This window comes from Sus scrofa, chromosome 12 (assembly GCF_000003025.6).
Source record: "Sus scrofa isolate TJ Tabasco breed Duroc chromosome 12, Sscrofa11.1, whole genome shotgun sequence".
Taxonomy (NCBI): Eukaryota; Metazoa; Chordata; class Mammalia; order Artiodactyla; family Suidae; genus Sus; species Sus scrofa.
In genome coordinates, this window is record NC_010454.4 from 27,157,095 (window position 1) to 27,171,029 (window position 13,935).

The window sequence follows — 13,935 nt, forward strand, 5'->3', positions numbered from 1 at the left end:
GACCCCTAGCCTGGGAACTTCCACCAGTTCCTGGCTGGAATTACCCAGGCAAGAAACACTTGGTCCCCCAAAGAAGGCAGTGACTGGAGAAGTATTTTAAGCAGTAGAATCAGGAGTTCCCATTGTGGCTCAGTGGTTAACGAATCCGACTAGGAACCATGAGGTTGCGGGGTCGATCCCTGGCCTTGCTCAGTGGGTTGGGGGGCATTTCCGTGAGCTGTGGTGTAGGTCGTAGATGTGGCTCAGATCCCATGTGGCTGTGGCTGTGGCTTAGGCTGGCGGCTACAGTTCCGATTGGATCCCTAGCCGGGGAACCTCCATATGCCATGGGTGCGGCCCTAGAAAAGGCAAAAAGACAAAAAAAAAAAAAAAAAAAAGAAGAAGTAGAATCAATAGGACTTGACGACCTTCTGCTTGCCGCCCGCTGTGTGGCCTTAATGTGAATAGGCTGACATTAACCATGGCAGGAATAAAGAAGAAAGAGCTCATTCGTCTGCTTTTTCGTTCAACATTTAGTCAGAGAGCCAGGACCTACACCATGTAGTGGAGATCCAGCAGTCAGTCAGACCTAAACCCACCCTCGCCGAGCTCACAGGCTAGTGGGGGAGGCAGACAAGTGAACAGACTGGGGACAGTCCAAAGGGGTGAGTGGGCCACCCACAGAGCTGAGTCCTTGAAGTCTGAGGGGGAAGACTTGACCTCCACCTCCACCGGCATGACCCACCCTGGAGGCGGCACTAGTGTCTTCTCTGCTCCTTTGCTGGTCACTCTACCCCCCCCTCACTCGAGTTGCCCAGCCTGGCTTCCCCGGGGCAAAGGCCAAGAGTCTGGTGTAGATATTTGGGGTTGGCAGGGCTGGAGCCAAGGCCCAGCTCCTATTAAGGCAATGCAGAAACTGGGCATCCCCAGCGTGAGCCATGTCAGTGCCCATCTGGGAAATCTAAGAGCCAAATGCCAGTAGGACGAGATAGAAACCCCTCGTCCAAAGGGCCAGGAATGGGGAGGCAGAGCCAAGACTTTGGAGTTGGACAGACATGAGGCCAGAACAAGCCAGAACTCCCAGAATGAGTGCCACAAAGCCTGGGGAGATTGGTTGTTCTCCCTCGTGGGCTGGTGAGCACATGGTCCATGGGTTTTGGGGCTGGCAAAAGGCTCAGAGATAGGACACCCACCAGTGTGTCCCTCCTGCGTGCTGCAAAGAAGTGGCCCAGATGCTACGTGCTGCCCCGACCTCCCGGGTAACCCACAGGGCCCGTTGTGAGTTGCAGAGCAGGAATCAAGGGACATAGAGACAGGAGACGCCCGCACAGACCGCAGGGCCTGTGAGCAGGCTCAACCCCGCTCCCCCTCTCCAGCTTCCTCTTCACAAAGAAAAAGGAATGAACGGGATCAGCAAAAGCCAGAGGCTGTGTTTCAGCTGCCGTGTGCTGAGCAAAGCCCACAGTGCCTGCTCGCCTATTCGGGACATCCCCAGAATCCAGGTCCTGCTCAGAACATTCTGGGTGGATGGAGGCTGGTCGAGATGATGGGAAATGTGAGATGCTGGGAACAGGAGAGGGAGCAGCAAGGGAGAACCAAAGAGATTGGGGAAGAGGGATAGATGTCTAGGTCCTGTTTCCCTTCTCTGCTTACCGCGTGGCCCCATCCACACATCGTGGCCCCTTGGCAAGGCAGGGTGGATCGGAGGGGTGGAGGGTGGAGGGTGGAGGGAGACCCACCTGGGGCACTTGAAACCTGACATCCCCTGATGGGAGATGACAGTAGGTCGACTGAGCCCCCTGGGGAAGGAAGAAATCACGGGAGGGGAAGAGTGGGCACGATGAGATCAGGCAGCTGGGCCACGATCGCTGCAGGCTCCGCTGCCATTGATCACAGCTTTTGGCAGCCCTTCCTTTGATATTTGTTGTTGTCTCCTCATTTTATTAACTTTCATTTGTAACTGGGTTGATCAGCAATTGTTCTTCCTGGAGGGTGTAATTAGGATTATAAATAAAGCTGAGAGTGGAGCATTTGGACAACCAACAGCTGTGTATTTGGGGCTGTAATGAGCCTAGGGCCCCCCCCCAACCTGGGCCCAGCCCCCTCCCTGGAGAACCCATTTGCCAACATGGACTCAGATGGAAAGCTGAGGTTTCAGAATCCTCACACGGCACTGTTTGGAAGGAAGTGAGGCTGACGGTCTAGGGACTAATTAGCTCCGGTATTTATTGTAGGAGACTTTTGAGGTTAGAGCCCAGAGCAATAAATCTATTCCAGAAGTCCCATCTCCTACATGAAACCTCCCCGGGGGCATGGGGTGTGTTCCTTCCCCCCCTGCCTCGCCCAGGCTGGGCCAGACATCCTCAGATCCAGCTCCTTCTCTCCATGCCCTTGTTCAGGAAAACTCAGTTTGGACCCAGACGGTTCCATCATCCTCCTGGGTGCTCTCTCCCTGTTATGCTTCTTCCCTTCTCTGAGGTGACGTTCCTCGAATGCAAATCTCTCCATGTCTTGCCTCTCCTCAGAAGCCTTCCAGGATTAAACCCAGGTCTCCTTAGGGTTTATAGAGTTTACAGAGTTTATAGAGTTTACAGAGTCTTATAATTGGGCCCGTTTGACCCCACGCTTTTCCGTTTTGCTCCAAGACAATCCCAGACATGCCAGCCCCTCACACCCCTGGATCTGTGCACATGCAATGCCCTTCTCTTTGAATAGCCTTCTGCCTCCTTCACATGGAAAACTTCTATCCACTCTTCAAGGGCCAATCCAGACATCGCCTCAAATGACCTCAATGCCCTCCTTCTGACAGACACCCCTGCTTGGAGCTCCCGTTGGACATAACACTCAATTCTCTAACTGCACTGCTCTCTTGCCCTTCTTATATGTCTATCATCGCTTGTCCTCTATTGTCTTAAATCCCACGTGTCAATGTGTCCTTCTGGAATTGCGATGTGGCCTGGGGAGGGACGGTGTCTCTGAGATGTTTTTTTCTTTAAGGCCCAGCCTAGGTGTAGATAGTGCAGAAATGTTCTTTGTGATAAAGTCACCACTGCATACACGGCTAAGGGTTTTGTTTTGTTTTCTTCTTTTTCGGCCATGCCCGAGGCAGGTGGACATTCCCAAGATCAAACGTGCATCCCAGCAGTGACAGATGCCGCATCTTTCACCTGCTGAGCTGCCATGGAGCTCCATAGCTAAATGTTTGAACAGGGCTGTCTACTAGAATGTTCTGTGATGTTGGAAACGTCCTACATCTACATTGTCCAACACGGTAGCCACTAGACCACCTGTGTGCATTGAGCACTCGAAGGGTGACTGGTACAATCGAGGAACTAAAATTTTAATTCCTTTTTTTGGTCTTTTTGCATTTTCGAGGGCCGCTCCCGTGCATATGGAGGTTCCCAGGCTAGGGGTCGAATCAGAGCTGTAGCCACCGGCCTACGCCAGAGCCACAGCAACGTGGGATCCAAGCCACGTCTGCAACCTACACCACAGCTCACGGCAACGCTGGATCCTTAACCCACTGAGCAAGGCCAGGGATTGAACCCGCAACTTCATGGTTCCTCGTCGGATTTGTTAACCACTACACCACGACAGGAACTCTTAAAATTTTGATTTCATTTAAGCTAATTAATTTTAATTTAAATAGCCACATGGCTACCATGGTAGGTAGACAGCACAGTTTGGAGAAGCCAATTTGGAATAAAAATTAGCCTAAAGGGGCAGCCTATCTATATTAGATTCAGCACCTCCCAGCCTTATTGCAATCTTTGAATAAAATAAATGCTAACAGTAATAATAATAAGGGGCTGAGCGGTATTTCGATAGCTCAACCTGGGGTGATATCCCAGGGTCATCCTCCCAGCCAAACTTCTGACAGTCTGGGGCATATCATCCGTGGACTTGATTAAAATATCCTGGGATTGGGGGGAATCTTGCTAGAAAAGGCCTTCTAAAGAGCCAGAGCTTGGAGTTCCTGCCATGTCTGAGCGGATCTGAATCTGACTAGCATCCATGAGGATGCAGGTTCGATCCCTGGCCTCGCTCAGTGGGTTAAGGATCTGGCGTTGCCGTGAGCTGTGGTGTAGGTCACAGACGAGGATCAGATCCCGTGTTTCTGTGGCTGTGGTGCAGCCAGCAGCTGTAGTTCTGATTTGACCCCTAGCCTGGGAACCTCCGTATGCTACAGGTGCGGCCCTAAAAAAAAAAGGAGTCAGAGCTTGGAAGCAGCTGAGTGAGTGACTACTGAAATGGGTAGTGGTATTTTCCCATTTTCTCACCAAGCAGGGAGAAAGTTTTCTTAAGTATCCTGAGGTCTGAAAGACATTCCAGCTCTAGATCTTATGATGAAGATCTTTTTTTTTTTTTTGCTTTTTCAGGCTGCACCCACGGCATATGGAGGTTCCCAGGCTAGGGGTCCAATCGGAGCTCCAGCTGCCAGCCTACACCATAGGCACAGCAAAGCAGGATCCAAGCTGCGTCTGTGACCTACACCACAGCTCATGGCAACACCAGATCCTTAACTCACTGAGCGAGGCCAGGGATCGAACCCACAACCTCAATGGTTCCTGGTCGGATTCATTTCCACTGCACCACAACGGGAACTCCAAGAAGATCTTAATTTATCCTAAGGAGTCATTTATTGGCTTGGGCCTAAAAATGTCAGAACAGGGGTAGGAACAGGGCCAGCATGGCCGTGCCAGGCTCATCGTTTTCCTTAAACTTTGCTCCAGGGGAAGATCTTCCTTTGCCTGTCCTTCCCACCTCTTGGCAATTAGTGAATGTCTGAACACAAAAAGAAAGCCTCATCCTCTCTCCTGGAGCAGCTGCATCATTTGGAGTTCGGGGTGTCCAAGGCTCCCCAGTGATTGACGGCAAGGAGGAACAATGTGATGGGCTGGGGGTGGGGGTGAGAGCTGGGGCGGGACACTGGGAACAAAACAGCCAAGTTCTCCAGCTACAGGCTGCCTACTCCAGCTACCAGCCCACGCTGGTGAAAAGCGGGGCTCGGGAACAGAAGCAGCCACCCACCCCCAGCCTTGGGAAGAAATGGTTTTACCTTGGGGGGTGGGGGGCAGGGCAGGCCAGGAAACAAGGGTGAGGCTGCCAGGGTGGCAGGAGCTCTGTTTAAAAACACTCGCACAGGATGGGAAGAACTCGCAAAAGGAAAATAATTACAGCGTTTTAGCCAACAATGCATCTGCTTAAACTCAGGTATAAATAGATCCTTAATCCCTCCTCTAACTCAGCACAGCTCATTAATCTCAACCTCGAGCAGCCGCTCTGAGGGAGCAGGGGAATGTTTTCTGGTGGGGCCAAGGGGCTCCCTTCCCCTCCCGGAAGCACCAAAGCATCTCACCAAGGCTGCTCCGTCCCTGGAGAGGAGACAAGGCCAAGAGGTAGAATAGCAAAGGGGCAGCATTCAAAATCCCTCACACTCACACATACACTGTGAAAGGGCACAACCACTTTGGAAAACCGTTTGGCAATTTCTTTTTTCTTTTTTGCTTTTTTAGGGCTGCATCCTTGGCATATGGAGGTTCCCAGGCTAGGAGTCCAATTGGAGCTACAGCTGCCGGCCTGCACCACAGCTACAGCAATGCAGTGAGATCCAAGCCCCGTCTTCAACCTACACCACAGCTCACAGCAATGCCGGATCCTTAACCCACTGGGTGAGGCCAGGGATCGAACCCGCAACCTCACGGTTCCTAGTGGATTCTTTTCCGCTGTGCCACAATGGGAACTCCTGGTGGTTTCTTAAAGAGTTAAACATACGCTTATCCTACGACCCAGCAGTCCTACTTCTAGGTACTAATGGAAGATAGACGGAAACGTACATCCACATAAAGACTGAAAAATTTTTTTTCTTTTTTGGCCACACCCTCGACATGTGGGAAGTTCCCAGATCAATGGTCAAACTCACACCACAGCAGCAGTGGTTGCACAGCAGTGACAATGCCAGATCCTTAACCCACTGAGCCACCAGGGAACTCCCACATCAAGACTTATACATCTGTGTTTATAGCCACTCTATTCATTATGGTGGCAACCTGGAAACAACCCAACTGTCTAAAAACCAGGGAATAGATAAATAATCTATGATATAGATCCATGTAATGAAATATTTAATCAGCAAAATAAAGGAGAGAACTACCAATACATACGATGAGGTGAATGAATCGAAAAGTTATTACGCTGAAAAAAAGAGTCAGACACAGAATACAAGGAGGGAGCTCCTGTCGTGGCTCAGTTGTAACGAACCCGACTAGTATCCATGAGGACTCGGGTTTGAGCCCTGGCCTTGTTCAGTGGATTAAAGGATCCAGCATTGCCACAAGCTGTGGTGTAGGTTGCAGACAAGGCTCAGATCCCACGTTGCTATGGCTGTGGCGTAGGACGGCAGCTGCAGCTCTAATTCGACCCCTAGCCTGGAACTTCCATATGCTGTAGGTGTGGCCCTAAATAGACAAAAAAAAAAAAAAAAAAAAGGAGTGAGAGAGAGAGAACATTAATATGTATGAAACAGGCAACTCTAATCTGTAGGAACAGAAAGTGGATCAGTCAGTGCCTAGGGCCACTGTAGGGGGTGGAGATTGACTGAGGAAGGGGCTGGAAGGAATCTTTGAGGGGATGGAGATTATTTTGGTAGGTACACAAACATATGCTTTTATCAACTCATTGACCAGTACATCTAAAATGGGTACATGTTATTGTCTGTAAATTAATCTCAAAGAATTGATTAGAAAAATCCTTCCTTCCCGAGAGCCTGGATGAAGGGCCGGAGCCTCCGTCTTGTCAGAAGGGACCACAACCCGGCCAGCTTGTCCAATGACAATCTCACCATGAGCAAGCCAAGTGTCTTTCCAGAAAACCCAATCGAAGAGCAGGGAAGTCTCCCTCAAGGCCTGGTGATACTGCCGAGCTGGAAAAACAGCTCCCTGGTGCCCTGGAAAAGGCTCCTCTCTGGCCCTGGATCCTTAAAAGGCTGGAATTTCTGGCTGAACAAGAAGGCCTGGGCTCAATTCCTGGGTAGCTTCTCCTCAGCTCCGGGCAGGACGCCTGGCCACTCCTCACACAGGTGCCGGCCTGCTGCTCAAGCACAGGGTCCCCCAGGGAGCAGAGGAGGGAGGCTGCCCAGTGCCCAGCCCATCGTCTGCCTCCAGAGCAAGCGCACAGGGGAGGGAAGCCACCCACCCACCCGGCTCCTGCAACCAAGCTCTGGGCCACGAAGCCCAGAGAGGCCCTCAGACCTTTACTCTGAGTGGAGATGGTTTAACTGCCCCCAGAGAAAGGCGGGGAGTCGGTGACAGGACAGGGCCTGGAGCCGTGGACTTGGAATCCTTAGCCTGGTGCCCTTTCACCCACCTCAGACTGGGCTCCCCACTTACTTGCTGGGGGCGGGTTTTAAATGGGGCTGGCTCCGAATAAGAGTGCTTGTTCCAGGCAAGGCCAGCGAGACAAAGGGATTGTATGCGGCAGTAGCTGGCAGCCCTCTGGGAGTGGGGGGCCGGGGCGGGGGTGGGGGCCGCTGCTGCTGCTGCTGCTGCTGCTGCTGCTGGCTTGTCAAAGGGCTGCTGGCCCCCCAGGTGCACCTGTCACTCTCACCCCACGGCTTAGGCCAAGGTGCTCCCTTTAGACCCTGCTGATTCTGCAGTTCGGGGCCCTTGGGGGGCCCAGTTCATCCTCCATGGGATCATAGAGAGTGTGGGCCTGGGACCAGGTTCTGCTCCCCGTGGGATCCAGCCTTCCACACCACATGGGTCGTCAAGGGTCCCAGGAGCCCCAGCTCCTCGGCTCTGTCTGGTTCCATCTATCTCTCCTTGTCCCTGTCTCTCTGTCTCTCTGTCTTCCCCTCCCCCCTTCGCTGTTGTCACCTGCACCTGTTCTTTCTGCCTTGCTCAATCTCTCCAATCCACAGGCGGTTTATTCTCAGGGGTCCCCTCCCCTTATCTTCCTGGCAGCTGTCGGCCTTGGCCTGGAGGTACAGAATTAGTTAACGCTTCCTCTCCCCCCACCCACAGTACTTTCAGTAAACGTCAGCAGCCAGAGCCCGAAGGACAGCCCAGGGTTAGAGTTTAGGATATTTGGGGTCTGGTCCTCCCTGCTGTGTGATCCCTGCCTCATCATGTGACCATGAGATGGGTCCTTGCCCCGTGCACCTCAGTGGGTTTTTTTTTTTTTTTTTTTTTTTGTCTTTTTGCCATTTCTTGAACTGCTCCCACAGCATATGGAGGTTCCCAGGCTAGGGGTCGAATCGGAGCTGTAGCCACTGGCCTACGCCAGAGCCACAGCAACACAGGATGCGAGCTGCGTCTGCAACCCACATCACAGCTCATGGCAATGCCGGATCCTTAACCCACTGAGCAAGGCCAGGGATTGAACCCACAACCTCATGGTTCCTAGTCGGATTCGTTAACCACTGAGCCACAACGGGAACTCTAGCACCTCAGTTTTATCATCTGTAAAATGAGAGCATATTACCTTTTTGCTATGCCACCTCTACACACACACACACACACACACTCTGTTTTAAAAGTTTAGGGCTATCAAATTACATGTTTCAGTAATTGTTAATTCAGGAGCCAATTTTGTATGAAACAAAACCAACCAAGGCTTCTGAGCATGTCATGGTTTTGCTTCATAGAAAACAGACGACTGAATTAGTAATCATGGAATAAATGTATATTTATCATGTTCTCCATTATAATTCCAACAAAGAAACTTGACATTTTAGGTAAGGCTGTATAGCCCTCGCACAGATAAATGTCCTGATTCTGCTAGGCTTTTGGAACGATTAAAAATCAGTTCCAGGGTCTCTTTCTGCCCACTGTTTTCTGATCTGGGGTGCGGGGCGGGAGCAAAGGATAAGACACTTTGTACTGCTGAAGTAGAAGCCCCACCCTGAGCCTGTCTCATTGGCTGGCACACCAGTCACTCATTAGGCACCAGCCCCACTGGTCCCGCCTACCAATCTCCCATCAGATAACAAAGACAATGGCCAGCAAGACAGGGCCTGGCTGCCTCCAGCACAAACCCCACGGCTCCTCACCTGCCAGCCCAAGCCACAGGAACTCCAAATTGAGAACTAGCAACAGAGGAAACAGGAAGAAGCCCTGGTAGCCAAGAGAGCCTCAGGATTTTCCCAAGGGAAAGAGGCCAGGTGCCTTGGCAGAGAGACCACACCTGGGAACAGAGGCTGTTCCTGGACCATCTCAAGAGTTTTAAAGCAAAGGTGCAAGAAGAGCTAGTCTTTTCCCTCCCCATCAACACCTCCTCTCATTCCACAAATGGGGAAACTGAGGCCCGGGAGCATCACTTCCTTGCCATTCTCTTTTTTTCCTCTGTTCCTCACTTATTTCAGCATCCCTGGTTCCCATGGAATAGGTCAAAGGCACTGAGCGGGTTAGGATAACCTGGGTATCTTGTCTGGGCCCCATCTAGTGATTTCCAGGTCTGTAGCCCCTGCTACTAACTGCGTTTCCTACTGGACTCACCACCTGATATCTTAGAGGCACCTCAAATTCAGCTTGCTCGCACCAATTCACTAGTCCCCCCTGATACCAGAAAGATGATCCTGGAATCCCAGTTCTTGTTCACAGCAGTCGAAGAATGAACGCCGCGAACACACAGGCAGCAAGCAAGCTAAGTCTTTATTAAAGAAAAGCAAATAGCACCCAGGATAGCTGGGAGCGGGGAGAAGAGCCCCCTTCTCTATTGTCCTTTAGGGGTTTTTAGCCCTTAAAGATTCGGGGGGCGGGGGTACTAACATGGGGTCCGGAAAGATATGGTTTTCTCCCACTGGCCTGGCCCAATTACCTGGTCAGTCCTCATTCAATAAGGCTTTTAGGGTTGGAAGTGTCCTGAAAGTTTTATGGGATTTTTTGTCCTTTTCTTTCCTTAGCTTAAGTCACCATTCCTCTCATTCCTTTTTTATCAGATGAGGAGTGGGCTAGAGATTCGCATTTCCTATAGTAAACAACGTCTGTGGGGAATGTACCTTTCCTATAATAAAACGAGTGGATGTGTTACTCCCTGGAGCCCTTAAGCCACAAATGTTAATCAATATCCATATCGAAAGAAGGTATCAGAGGAAGTTCCTGTCGTGGCACAGTGGTTAACGAATCCGACTAGGAACCATGAGGTTGCGGGTTCGATCCCTGGCCTTGCTCAGTGGGTTAAGGATCTGGCATTGCCGTGAGCTGTGGGTCGCAGACGAGGCTCGGATCCTGCGTTGCTGTGGCTGTGGTGTAGGCCGGTGGCTACAGCTCCCATTGGACTCCTAGCCTGGGAACCTCCATATGCTGTGGGAGCAGTCCAAGAAATGGCAAAAAGACAAAAAAAAAAAAAAAAAAAAAAAAAAAAAGAAGGTATCAGAGCCCATGCTCCTACACTAACCACCTGAGTTAGTATTCTGTCTCACCCCTTAGGTGGGGGAATTGTCCCCCCACCCCCACTCCCACCTCTGCTGGGTTCTGTGGCTTTGCACCCAGCCATCAATCACCCAGGCTCTGCCTTCTGACCCAGGGAACCCATCTCCAGCTGCCCTTCACTCTCCTCAGCCCAGGCCTCATCATAGCCTTTCTAGACGGCAGTAGTGTCCGCTCGGCCTCCCAGCCACCTACACTGGAGTCAGGGGGGACTCTTTCCCTTTGCCTATGACTGATCACTCACAACATTTGTCAAAACCTTGAGTGACTTCATCATTCCAAGACTCGGCATATGTGCGGAAGGCAGAATGGAGAGAAATGAAAGGAGGAACTGGAGTTTTTGGAGGAAAAGATGGGGAACCATTCATCAGACTCAGAGACAGGGGGTGCCTGGCTCAAGGTCACCCAGTGAGGCAGAGGCAGAGGGGCAGGGTTGGGGGGGAAGCAATGCTTTCTCTCATCAGGGAAGCTGACCACCACTCCCCACCGGCCCCCACTGGATACTGGAGCTTCTGTGTGCCCAAATCTTGCATGTTCTTTTACACCTCTGCTTCTTTCTTCATGCACCAAGTCCTCTCTCTCTTCCCCCACCACCAGTTGACCAGCTGCCCAAACGCAGCTGAAATGCTTCCTCCTCCAGGAAGCCGTCCCTGAATGCCTGTTTTGGAACACCTCTCTCCACGTCACTCAATACTCCTAGACTTAGGTTAGAATTATTTCGGTGTGTGCCCCCTAGGAGGGGTGGGACTCTCCTTACCTTTCTATCTTCAGGAGCACCCTGCACAGTACCTGGCCTGTCACAAGTGCTCAACAGGTATTTCTGGAATGAATTATCATCATATGTATATTGTCGTTATAAATGGCTGGCGTTGACAGAGCCCTCATTTGAACAAGCCGCTGGGCTCCACACATGCGTCAGAGCGCATGTGTCCTCCTGATTAGCCCCATTTCATAGGTGGGGAGACTAAGACTCAGAGGAAGGAAATTGTCCTGGGTCTGGACACCAAGTAGAGCTGATTCTAGAGCCTAGATGCCACTCTGTGACTCTTTTTTTTTTTTTTTTTTTCTTTTGTCTTTTTTAGGACCACACCTGCAACATATGGAGGTTCCTAGGCTAGGGGTCAAATCAGAGCTGCAACCACTGGCCTACACCACAGCGCAAGGCAACGCTGGATCCTGAACCCATTAAGCAAGGCCAGGGATCAAACCCACGTCCTCATGGATCTCAGACGTGTTCATTAACCACTGAGCCGCGATGAGAACTCCTAGCCCTGTGACTCTTGCTCTCTGTGTTCTGTCGGTGGCTCAGAGGACAGAGTGCACCTGGGCCAGCTGAGACACTGGTGAGGCCCTAGGACACTACTGGCCCCAGATGGCCTTTCTAGCTTCAGTGGCACCTGGTCCAGGGCCTCGGGGCAAAGGCCCCTCTAGGGTCACAACAGTGTCCACTCAGTCCTGTTTTGTTGATGACCCTGGTGGTGTCATTCCTGCCCTGGAATCCTCAGCCAGGCCAGGTGACAAGAGTTCCCCTGCTGGCCCCCTGCCACAGGAACACAAAGTACCTTTGCACACAACCTCTCTTTGTCCCCCACTGGTGACAGCAAATAGGGCAGGCCCAGGGCAAATGGTGAGTTGGCAGAAGTTTGTCTCAGACGGTGCTGGCAGCCTTGCTGTTGAGTTCTCTTCCCACTTGGGCTTTCCTGCTGGCTGACTCCCTCCCCTTGCTGCGGACTGGATGCTGGGATTTAACCCTTTTATAACCCAGACGGGCATGAAAGGACTGCTTGGGGAGCTTGCGGCTTTTTAGGAGATATGCTTGGAGGTGGGTTTTGGCCTTGTTCATGGAGTCTGGGCTGACCTACAGCTGGTCCCAAAGAGACTCTGGGACGGTTTTGCCCCTTGAGGTGTCCCCCGCGGCGCCCCCCCCCCCCGCCCCGGTCACAAATCTCAGTGGGAAAGGATGCTCTCTCCCTCGTTGCATCGGAGCCCCTGTGCCCAGGCTCCCAGACACGGGGCTGCGCTACCTCCCGTTTCTGCCTCCACCTCTGTTTTCTTCAGGTGCCAGGGCTGCTCCTGCTCCCCCGCTCCTGTGAGCCAGGCCTGAGCTCGGCCTTCACTGACATCAGCTGGAGCCCTGAACTTTCCCCTCGCTGTGCGATGGATCAAGTCTCCAGGGCTCCGAGGGGTTCAGTGAGCTGCTGGGATGTGAACTTTGGCCCGGGCGGCTACAAAGCCCATGCTGCCCTGACCCCTTTCCACGCGCTGCAGGCTGGAGCTCAGGCAGCATCCTCCTGGGCAGTCACAGAGCCTGACGCTTCTGCTGCCCAGCACGAGATGTCCCCGGGGAGCAGTGGCCAGCCAGGGACCATGAGGGAGAGGGGCTGGCCAGCACTTCGGGGTCAGGGCCGTCCGCCTGGGTTGGCTCATTCCTGCTTCCATGACCAACCTGAATCTCAGTTTCTTTCTCTCTCTCTCTTTTTTTTTTTTTTCCTTTTTAGGGCAGCATATAGAACTTCCCAGGCTAGGGGTCAGTCTATACCACAGCCACAGCAACATGGGATCCAAGCCGCATCTGTGACCTACACCTCAGCTCTCGGGAACACTGGATCCTTAACCCACTGAGTGAGACCAGGGATCGAACCTGCATCCTCATGGAGACTAGTTTGTATTCTTAACCTGCAGAGCCACAAAAGGACACCTCAGTTTTCTGTTTTGTCAAGCTATTTCTGGGGATTCTTCTGAAGATTCAACAAGATGATCCAAGCTGAATGCTTTGCGTCGTGGCCCATGGTAGGTGCTCAAAAAAACTTTGCTGTCTGCCCGTGACCTGGGTTGGGGCAAGGGGACAAAACGACACAGAAATGCCCAGGAAACTTCATCATGTAGACTGACAGCATTTGCAAGGGAGGTAACAAAACAAGCAGAAAAATCTTTTAAAAATTTTGGCTGAGTAAAGGCAACAGTATAATTACTATCATTTATAAAAACTTCTTTCCCATTAATGCCTAATTCCCACGAAGCGCAACAATGATTATCTCATTAACTGTGTGTCAGATTAACTTTGTTGTAGGTTTTATTTGATTAAAACAGTGAACTCTCAACATGTCAGCTCATTCTTCATAGCCTGTGGTTTCTGGAGCATGGTCCTCTGCTGACAACTTTCTCTAAATTAGAAGGCATATTTCCAGGGAAATGTCTTGTAAAATTCGGTTGTGTTGACTTCCCAAAGCAAAGTGGAGCAGGGCGGAGGGGGAGTCGGAGGGCACCCACCTTGGGAGGCGCAAGGCCCATGATGAAAGGTGAATGATGCGTCAGCGTTTTAAAAAACTTTGAGGGCTTTTGTATTATTTGGATATTTTATTGTGTGCATTTGTATTATTTGGTAGCCGTGCAGGGTACTGCCTATCCCCCCCACCCAGTACAATGAAAACTCCAAAGTTGTTACACCCCGGATTCTATTCCCCCCAACACACCCGGAGGGGGAAAGGTTGCTCTCTCTCAGATGGACTTAAGCACCTGACATTTCCCT

The 13,935-nt window shown here is 51.6% G+C and overlaps 1 long non-coding RNA gene across 1 annotated transcript; it reads left to right on the forward strand.

Moving 5' to 3' along the window:
• Positions 11,664-13,507, forward strand: LOC110255912. Its single transcript, XR_002336870.1, has 2 exons — positions 11,664-12,228; positions 12,905-13,507. It is a non-coding gene; the product is annotated as an uncharacterized LOC110255912 (long non-coding RNA).